This window comes from Balaenoptera borealis, assembly GCF_965194805.1.
Source record: "Balaenoptera borealis genome assembly, contig: HAP1_SCAFFOLD_463, whole genome shotgun sequence".
NCBI lineage: Eukaryota > Metazoa > Chordata > Mammalia > Artiodactyla > Balaenopteridae > Balaenoptera > Balaenoptera borealis.
Window position 1 is genome coordinate 105303 of NW_028123734.1, and position 10593 is coordinate 115895.

General features: G+C 37.1%; 1 protein-coding gene and 1 long non-coding RNA gene across 6 annotated transcripts in view; both read left to right on the forward strand.

Moving 5' to 3' along the window:
* Positions 1-10593, forward strand: part of LOC309621446 (uncharacterized protein) — a 583198-nt gene that overhangs the window by 104834 nt on the left and 467771 nt on the right. The gene's annotated exons all lie outside the window — the stretch shown is intronic.
* LOC309621449 lies at positions 2584-6851 on the forward strand. The gene is made up of 2 exons (XR_014240033.1): positions 2584-3483; positions 4565-6851. It is a non-coding gene; the product is annotated as an uncharacterized lncRNA (long non-coding RNA).

Consider the following 10593-nt stretch of genomic DNA (forward strand, 5'->3'; position numbering starts at 1 on the left):
AGTCAGGCTCAACCAAAATTACAGTAATAGTAGCTTTTACAGTTGCCCATGCATTTACCTTTACCCTAATTTCTTTATATGGCTTCAAGTTACTATCTTCCTTTCATTTCAACCTGAAGCACTCCCTTTAACATTTCTTGGAGGGAAGGTCTGGTGGTAATGACCTCCCTCAGCTTTTTAAAATCTAGGGGTGTCATTTCTCCCTCATTTTTGAAGAGTAGCTTTATTGGATATAAAGTTGCCCATCAACAGTTTTTTTTCCTTTAAGCATATTGAGTATATCAACCCACTGACTTCTGGCCTTCAAGCTTTCTGATGAGAAATTGACAGATAACCTCATTGGGGACCACTTGTATGTGATGAGTCACTTCTCTCTTGCTGCTTTCAAGATCGCCTCTTTGTCTCTGTCTTTCAACATTTTGATTATAATGTATCTCAGTGTGAGTATTTTTGAGTTTATTCTATTTGGAGTTTTTGAGCTTCTTGGATTTGTAGATGCATTTATTGCAATTTCAATCCTTTAAATTTGGGGAGTTTTCAGGCGTTATTCATTTCGTTCCTTTCTCTCTCTCTTCTCCTGATGGCATTCCCACAATGCCTATGTTGGTCCACTTGATGGTGTTTCACAGGTCTCTTAGGCTCTGTTCAATTTTCTTCATTCTTTTTTCTTTCTGTTCCTTAGACTTGATAATTTCAGTTGTTCTTTCTTTATGTTCACTTATTCTTCCACTTGCACAAATCTGCTTTTTAACCCTTTTGAGGTATTTTTCATTTCAGTTATTGTACTTTTCAGCATCAAAATTTCTTTTTGGTTCTATTTGAAAATAATTTATTCTCTTCATTGATATTTTTTAATATATTATTTTCCTTTGTCCATGTCTTCCTTTAGCTCTTTGAGTGTCTTTAAAAGAGTTGTTTTAAAATCTTTGTCTAGTAATTTTGACATCTATGCTTCCTCAGGTACATTTTCTGTTGCTTTATTTTGCTTCTTTGAATCAGCTATACATTCTTGTTTCTTTGTATGCCTTGTTGTTTTTTTATTGAAAATTGGACTTTTGAATTTGATAACATGGAAACTGGGGAAATCAGATTTTCCCTTTTCCTCAGAGTTTGGTACTTTAAAAAGTTGCTATAAGGTGTCTCTGTATTGGAGTAAAAGCTTAAGATCTTCTGCATGTCTTTTCTGAGCTCCATATTTCCCTAGGTATGCATGGTGGCTTTCTAAATTCCCCCATATACATAGTTGCTTTTGAATATCAAAAACAAACAAACAAACAAAAAGCAAGCAAACAAAAAAACAGGTGGCTCTTTTAAACCTCCTGGAAATTACTTCAGCTGGTGGCAGTTGGAACATTGGTGGCCAGCCTCCATATCCACACTTCAGCAGTGAGAGCAGTAATTCACAGTTAGAACCAAGAACCTACATGTGGATGACAAGGATCTTATTGGCCACCCTGGCTCCAGAGGAAGCTGCTCCAGAAATTTGGGTTACGTTCTTCACAGCTGTCTGGTATGGGGCTGGGGTAGGGGGCTGAGTAGCTGCAACCACCCTAATGGTTGAAATAAACCAAAATTAATGAAAATGTCCTAGCCAAGCTATCCCCTTGAAGTTACAAGTGTTCAAATAAACTCCAAAGTTCCAAAGTATCCACCTCTGATAGTTTCTCCTAGTACAGTTGCTGTCCAGGTAGAGAGATGAATTCTTGGTGCTTCCAACTTCACTATCTTCCCTGACTTCATTCCCTTGAGGTTTAATCTTAATAGTAATGCATGATAACTTTTTAAACCATTTTGGTTTCCCTGTATTGGAGATCCTGATTTTCTCCTCTTTTATTAAATTTAGTGTCTATCAGCCGTTTATTGGCTACATTAAATAAATAACTTTAAGAAACCTAGATATTTTAATTAATCAGAAAATTACAGTGCACTAACATCCTAGTCAAGCAAGTGTCTTCACGGCACTATAGTACCAATTTGTGGGGTAACTGAAATCACTTTTCTTTGCTATTACTAACTGTCATGCAGTATGAAATAATTTAAAGAGTATAAAGGTTCTTGAGGAGAGCAATTTACCTATGTTCTTTTTAAAAATCTTTTATTGGAATATAGTTGATTTACAATGTTGTGTTAGTTTCAGGTGTACAACAAAGGGAATCAGTTATATATATACATGTATCCACTTTTTTTTTTTTTTTTCAAGATTCTTTTCCCATATAGGCCATTACAGAGTATTGAGTAGCATTCCATGTGCTATACAGCAGGTTCTTATTAGTTATCTCTTTTATATATAATAGTGTGTATATGTCAATACCAGTCTCCCAATTTATTCCTCCCCCTCCCTTATCCCCTGGTAACCACAAGTTTGTTTTCTACATCTGTGACTCTACTTATATTTTGTAAATAAGCTCATTTGTATCATTTATTTAGATTCCACATGTAAGTGATATCATATGATATTTGTCTTTCTGTGTCTGGCTTACTTCACTCAGTATGACAATCTCTAGGTCCATCCATGTTGTTGCAAATGACATTATTTTGTTCTTTTTTATGGCTGAGTAATATTCCATTGTGTATATATATATATATATATATCACATCTTCTTTATCCATTCCTTTGTTGATGGACATTTAGGTTGCTTCCATGTCCTGGCTATTGTAAATAGTGCTGCAAAAAACATTGGGGTGCACATATCTTTTCAAATTATGGTTTTCTCTGGGTATATGCCCAGGAGGGGGATTGATGGATGATATTGTAGCTCTATTTTTAGTTTTTTAAGGAACCTCCATACTGTTTTCTATAGTGGCTGTACCAGTTTACATTCCTACCAACAGTGTAGGAGGGTTCCGTTTTCTCCACACCCTCTCCAGCATTTATTGTTTGTAGGTTTTTGATGACAGCGATTCTGGCCAGTGTGAGGTGATACCACATTGTAGTTGTGATTTGCATTTCTCTAATAATTAGTGATGTTGAGCATCTTTTTATGTGCTTTTTGGCCATCTGTATGTCTTATTTGGAGAAATGTCTGTTTAGGTCTTCTGCCCATTTTTTGATTGAGTTATTTGTTTTTTTGATATTGAGCTGCATGAGCTGTTTGTATATTTTGGAGATTAATCCCTTGTCAATTGCTTCATTTGCAAATATTTTCTCCCATTCTGAGGGTTGTCCTTTTGTTTTGTTTATGGTTTCCTTTGCTGTGCAAAAGCTTTTAAGTTTCATTAGGTCCCATTTGTTTATTTTTGTTTTTATTTTCATAACTCTAGGAGGTGGGTCAAAAAAGATCTTGCTGCGATTTATGTCAAAAAGTGTTCTGCTTATGTTTTCCTTTAAGGGTTTTATAGTGTCTGGTTTTACATTTAGGTCTTTAATCCATTTTGAGTTTATTTTTGTGTATGGTGTTAGGAAGTGTTGTAATTTCATTCTTTTACATGTAGCTGTCCAGTTTCCCCAACACCACTTATTGAAGAGGCTGTCTTTTCTCCACTGTATATCGTTGCCTCCTTTGTCATAGACTAGTTGACCATAGGTGCGTGGGTTTATCTCTGGGCTTCCTATCTTGTTCCATTGATCTATATTTCTGTTTTTGTGCCAGTACCATATTGTCTTGATGACTGTAGCTTTGTAGTATAGTGTGAAGTCAGGGAGTCTGATTCCTCCAGCTCCGTTTTTTTCCCTCAAGACTGCTTTGGCTATTTGGGGTCTTTTTTGTCTCCATACAAATTTTAAGATTTTTTGTTCTAGTTCTGTAAAAAATGCCATTGGTAATTTGATAGGGATTGCATTGAATCTGTAGATTGCTTTGGGTAGTATAGTCATTTTCACAATATTTCTTCTTCCAGTCCAAGCACATGGTACATCTCTCCATCTGTTTGTGTCATCTTTGATTTATTTCATCAGTATCTTACAGTTTCCTGAGTACAGGTCTTTTGCCTCCTTAGGTAGGTTTATTCCTAGGTATTTTATTCTTTTTGTTGTGATTATCTATATTCTTGGCATTAACATTTACTAATAGAATGAGTTCCTTCTGGGAAAAATCAGCTTGAGTGACTTCAAAGTTTTGGAGAGTACCACCATGGTAAAAATAGGTGGGTAAGTATAGATAGATTTCAGCGTGAAAAATTATCAATTTGCCTTTAATAGCCCTGAGTTTGGTGCTATAAGTGCACTTAAAGGCATGACTTAACAAAGAGGGATTTAGAAAGGAAATGCCGTTGACTTCCCAAGCTGTGCACTCCATGGGATACAGTTTTGTAATAAAGACCGTAGAAAATTACGAAACTTCTGAAAGAAACTTCCTGTCTGTGTATGTATATGTGTGTGTTTACAGTTTATACTGGATTAGGATTGTAAACCTTGATAGTGTCTAAAAATATTAAAGGGGAATATGAGGATGTAAGCCAAATAAATGAGGACTGCTAGAATGTTTAATTGTGTATTAGTCTTTTATTAGCAGTGTATGTTCTTCAGGAAGCAGCTGCCTGAGAACCCATCTCCTGAGAAAAAACAGCTCTGAGTTTGAAATTCAGGGCTCTCAGAATGAAAAGTGGTGACCCTCTAGAATTTTAGTCTTATCACTAAATTTGCAAAGTTGGATTAGACCAAGCCCAGCTCTTTATCAACTGCATTATTATTCTCTTCCTTGGGCCTTGGTTAACTCATCCATGGACTTGTGGAGTCACACTAGATATCCTTAAAGTCCCTCTTAAATGCATGTCCTCTGGTCGCACACATGTCAGTCCTCTAGTTAAACTTTCTGTGCCACAGATGTTGTTTTGTATAGCATCCTGCAAGTGTTGTCCAACTCTGCTGAGAGGGCTCCAGGCAGACCAGGAGAGTCTGGGTTCATTACAAACATCCCTCTTTGAAAACCAATGTCCGTGGTATTCACCTATCTTTTCTTAGCTAGTTGGATCTTACTTCCATATGTTACTACTCCTCCGTTAGGTCTTATACTCTCAGCCAATCTTAGACATGGCCATTGAGTTCTAAGGAAAAATTTTCAGAATCCTCATCTCCTGTTTGTTTTCCTCTAGAGCTACATTTGTTCATTAATGTGCCTTTTGTAATGTGGTATCCACCCTGACTGAAGCTACTAAAATAGTCTAATTACTAATCAGTATGTTGAGACTGTTGCTGTGATCCTTCAGTGGTTAGACATGTTCTTCATACTTACTATTTCATACTTACTAGTCAGTATGAATTTTAAAATTAAAGTGCATATTTAATCTAGTATTTATTTTTCCTCTTTTAGTCCTCTTAAAGTATTAACGGTGTCTCTTATAATCAATAATTCTTGTGCTGGAAAAGTAATAAGGTGCTCTGATGTTTGCACAAGTTTCTAATAATGTACCAAAAGATAAAGTATATAAAGTACAACTATCTTGCCATAATCAGTCCTAAGGAATTGGTTTTCATTCTGGAATTATACTTGAATTTCAACTTATTAAACCCACGCCCATTTCTCTCCCCTGTGCTATTTATATTTATAATCATATGAGTATTATTTTAGCTGTTACAGATCCAGGTAGCTGCTATTTGATGTTGACTCTCCACTTCTGTTCAACTGCTAATGATAGCAAGAGCTCTGTGGTCCCATAGGACTCATATTTTATTGTATTGCTATGGCTGCCATGCTTGTTATTTCCTCAGCCTCTTCTGCAGAATGAATTCTGTAGGAATTTTTACGTAATTTCAATTTTGAATTTTGTTTAACATAACAGCATGCTTACTTTTAAACATAAAGGAAGGAGACTGATTGATTTCTACTCTTTGCCATCCTATTTATTTATTTATTTATTTAATTGTGGTCTAGTTGGTGTACAATGTTGTGCCAATCTCTGTTGTACAGCAAAGTGACTCAGTTATACACATAGAGACATTTTTAAAAATATTATTTTCCATTATGGTTTATCCCAGGAGATTGGATACAGTTCCCTGTGCTTGGGTATAGTTCCCTGTGCTATACAGTAGGACCTTGTTGTTTATCCATCCTGTATATAATAGTTTGCATCTGCTATAAAATAAAATTCATTTAAAATAAAATTTATTTTCAGCTATAAAATAATTAAGTCATAGGGATGTAATGTACAGCATGGTGACTACAGTTAATAATACTGTACTGCGTATTTGAAAGTTGCTAAGAGAGTAGATCTTAAAAGTTCTCATCAGGACTTCCCTGGTGGCGCAGTGGTTAAGAATCCGCCTGTCAATGCAGGGGACATGGGTTCAATCCCTGGTCCGGGAAGATCCCACGTGCCTTGGAGCAACTAAGCCAGTGAGCCACAGCTACTGAGCCCGTGTGCCCTAGAGCCCACGTGCTGCAACTACTGAAGCCTGCGCGCTCTAGGGCCCATGTGCCACAACCACTGAGCCCACATGCTGAAACTACTGAAGCCCACGTGCCTAGAGCCCGTGCTCCACAACAAGAGAAGCCACTGCAATGAGAAGCCCCTGCCTGCTGCAACTAGAGAAAGCCCACATGCAGCAACAAAGACCCAGCACAGCCAAAAGAAAATAAATTAAAAAAAAAAAAGTTCTCATCACAAGAAAAAAATTCTTGTGTATGGTGATGGATGCTAACTAGATCTGTTGTGGTGATCATTTTGCAATATATGTAAATATTGAATCATTATGTTGTATACTTGAAAGTAATATAATGTTCTATGTCAATTGTACCTCAATTTAAAAAAAGAAAATTTCAAGTATATATGTAAGTTGGAGAAGAGAAATGGAGGAGTATTTAGAGGTGGATATGGAGGTCAAAAGAGGTATTATGTATTTATTTTTTAAGATGCAAAAAGTATGGTACCATTGTATGCTGATTGTAATGATTAAATAAAATTTTTATTGTTTATCCATGAGGTGGTGGTGTTGAATATCTGGGGCAGTATACTGCCTTGTATCTTTTTGTTGGAGAGAGTAGATAGATTCTGGTGCAAAGTGGAAGGTTTGGTCTCTGAACGGGGCATGGACAGTGAATCCACTGTGTCAGGAGGGAAGGCAGGGTGCATGGACACAATGGCCTGTAGGTGGGCAGATGTGGGGAAAATAGGGAAGTTGCCTTCCGATTGCTTCTGTCTTCTCAGGCCTATGGAAATGTCACATACAAATTGGCACTTGCCATCTACCTCTACAAAAATTAAATTATGAGCCACTGCATCTGCTGACCTTCATCACCCCCTGAAAGGAATTCAGGGTGGAGATCAGAAATGAGGCACTCTGTGCTCTGGAAAAAACTGGCAGAACAGGTCCTTAGACAGTTAGATATTTTCAGGAGATGATTTTATGAGCCCAATTCTTGCATCTCCTCATATTTAGAAAAGCACTAAAAAATTCTTCATGGTGATGTCTGCTCCTCATGACTAGCAGTAACCTTCACGAAACTAGCAGGACCTTCTGCAAAAAATATCTGCTTGATTGCATGTACTCCCCCTTCACCAAAATCACATATATACTGACCTTCCCCACTTCCTCTTTGGAGCACTTTCTCAGAGCTATTCGATATGCTGTCTCCCAGGCTATAGTCCTCATTTTGCCCCAGATAAAACTTAACTCACAACTCTCACGCTGTGCAATTGTTTTTAGTCAGCAGAAGCAAGTCATCAGCTGAGGGTGGTCACTGAGGAGGAGACTTGGGAAGTTTTCAGAAAGAGAAGATGTGAAGTATGAAATAATTTAGGAGCATGAGAGAGTGAACAGACAAAGGAATATGTTAGAATTGTTGGGCAACAATGAGGGCCCTTGTGAAGTTATTGGTCGTGAGTTAAAGTGAGACCAAAACTTAGACATCTTAGAGGAGGTCTGGTCCGGGTCAAATCCTGGTTGTTCCTGTTAGTTAGATTCATCACCTGGACCAGGTCCATTCATTGATGCCTGAGCCCCGTGGAGGAGAGGACAAAGAGTTAGACGTGAAAACAAAAAAACTGTCAACAAAAGCTCTGAAATTTTGATACGTCTTTAAATTTTGTAAACCAAAGCAAAAAAGAAGACCATGTCCTCTCTCCTGCCCCTCATCAAGGGGCACCTCAAGGAATCTCCTGCTTTGCCACTGGTGGAATTTTCGGTCACACCAGGTGAGGATGGTAGTGCCTTTGAGGAACTTTATGGAACCTGATGAATGTGGAAGAGCTGGAGGACATCGCAGGTCCCAGGAAGATGTAGAGGATTAATGTGTAAATATCACATGGTAACTAACTAGAATGTTTCATCATCAACTACAAGACCCCTCTGGGAAAGCCCAGAAGGGCTTAAATGCGCTTAAGTCATTACAGGCTTATAGTAGGAAGATTTCTAAACCTGGTTTTCCAAGATTCCTGTTCTCTGATTCTTCATTCAAACACTAATCTGGATACTGCTGTGAAGAGAATTTGCAGTTGTAGTTAAAACTGAATGGATTGATCTTAATACATAGAGTTTATCCAGGTGGACTGGACCCAATCAGGTAAGCACTTTGCGTACAGAGTTTGCTCCATCTGGCAGCAGAAGAGAAGGTCAGAGAGATTTGATGTACAAGGTGACTTGATAGATCATTGCTGGCTTGAAGGCAGAGGAAAACACATGAAAAGGAATGTGGGTGGTCTTAAGATGCTGAGAAAGGACTCTGGGTGACAGCCAGAAAATAAGGGACCTAACACTTCCAACAGCAAGGAACCGTACTCTAACAACCTAAATGAGCCTAGAGGCAGATGTCTTCCTAGAGCCTCCAGACAAGGAATCTGCCTTGCTAACACCTTCCTCTCAGCCTTATGATACTCTGACCATTGAATCCAGCCTGCTGTAAACTATACGTTAATAAATGGGTGTTATTTGAAGCCACTTAGCTTGTGGTAATCTGTTATGCATCAACAGGAAACTAATACATAGTCCTTTACATTTCGTTTGCTCAGGAGCCAGATGAGTTTCAGAACTGGGTCATTTGTGCCTATGCAGGTGGCACTCAGCCAAGTAAACTGCGGCCATGTGCTATCAAGTTCTCTCTCAAATTCACCAATATACCTGGGAGTTGTGCTGGTCTCCATAGCGGTTCAGTTAACGAGGTCTTTTTCTCAAACTTGGTGGGTTGATTTTGAGCATGATTCAACTGCAAAATTATTGTTTAACATAACTCTATCCATAAATTGTTATTTGTTTATTAACGGAGAGATATTAAAACTTTTTTACAAAGAATAAAAATCTTCACTTTCAGTTTTATGTTTCATTTTTTTTTTCACTTTACTAATTTCGTTCTGAGAGAGGAAGCCTAGTCTTTTTAACAAACGATGCTGGAGAAAACGGATGTCCACAGGCTAAAAAAACTCAACCCAAACTTCACCCCTTTCACACTAATTAACTCAAAAATGGATCACAAAATTAAATATAAAATATAATACTATAAAACTTTTAGAAAAAATCCTGGGAGAAAACCTCTGGGATCTAGGGCTAGGCAAGGAGTTCTTTTTTAAGTACATTTTAATGAAATTTTATTTTCAATTGTAGATTGATGTGTACCTTCACTTATTCTGAGAGAAAATAAAATGTATTCAATTTGCCCTTCCAGGTTTATAGACAAATCACATGAATTGATCATATTATAAACCCATAGTTGGTCAACAGTAGAACCATGCATGTTTTCCTGAGGAGAAACCTTTCTTTATGTTCATGAAATTTTTGGAGGATTAGGGCTGTAACTAGAGGGTCGGGGTAAGCTGGGGATTCTGCCAGTGGAGGTGAGAGCAGGGAGGGAATTCACCAAACCCAAGGACAGGCAAACCTGTCAGAAACTGCTGGAGAGAGAGGACAGTTACTTGGGATTCAAATCTGCTGATCAACCTTGGTGTGCTATGTTTTGTGGAACAATACAAATAGTATTTTCCAGCAAAAACTGGAATAGGTAATGCAAATTTAAGGATGCTAAAACGCACACATATGTATGTGCATATATACATACACAAAACATATATATGTATACATGTATATATCTGTATATATACGTCTGTGTATTTTTTCCAGCTTTATTGAAGTATGATTGACAAATAAAAATTGTCTATTTTTAGGTTGTACAATATAATGTTTTGATCTACATACACATTGTGAAAATGATTCCACAATCATTTCACAAAGTGAAATCAGGAAATCATACCATAATCAAGCTAATTTACATATTCATTATTTCCCATAGTTATCTTTTGTGTGCGTGTGTGCCTGTGTGTCTGTGTGTGTGGTGAGAACACTTGAGATCTATTCTTCTAGAAAACTTCAAGTATACAGTACATTATTATTAACTATAGTCACCATGCTGTACATGAAAGTTCTAGAACTACTCATAACTGAAAGTTTGTACTCTCCATATTTGTAATTTAAATTGTTAGGCAATAAATATGCAGGCATATTTTCCTATCCTCTCTCTTACACATCTTTCAAATAATGTTTTGAAACATTTTCAGTTTTTTCAGTAATTCAAATATAATTTTCAAACAGTCAAAAAAGCACACGGAGTTGTTTTTCACTACCCTATTTTACATATATTTGTTAGTAAATAAATGGTTCTCCAGACTGTTCAGCATATTAAATGTTAAAGTAAACAAGGGATAATTGCTCCTTATTTTTAGAACAGTAGA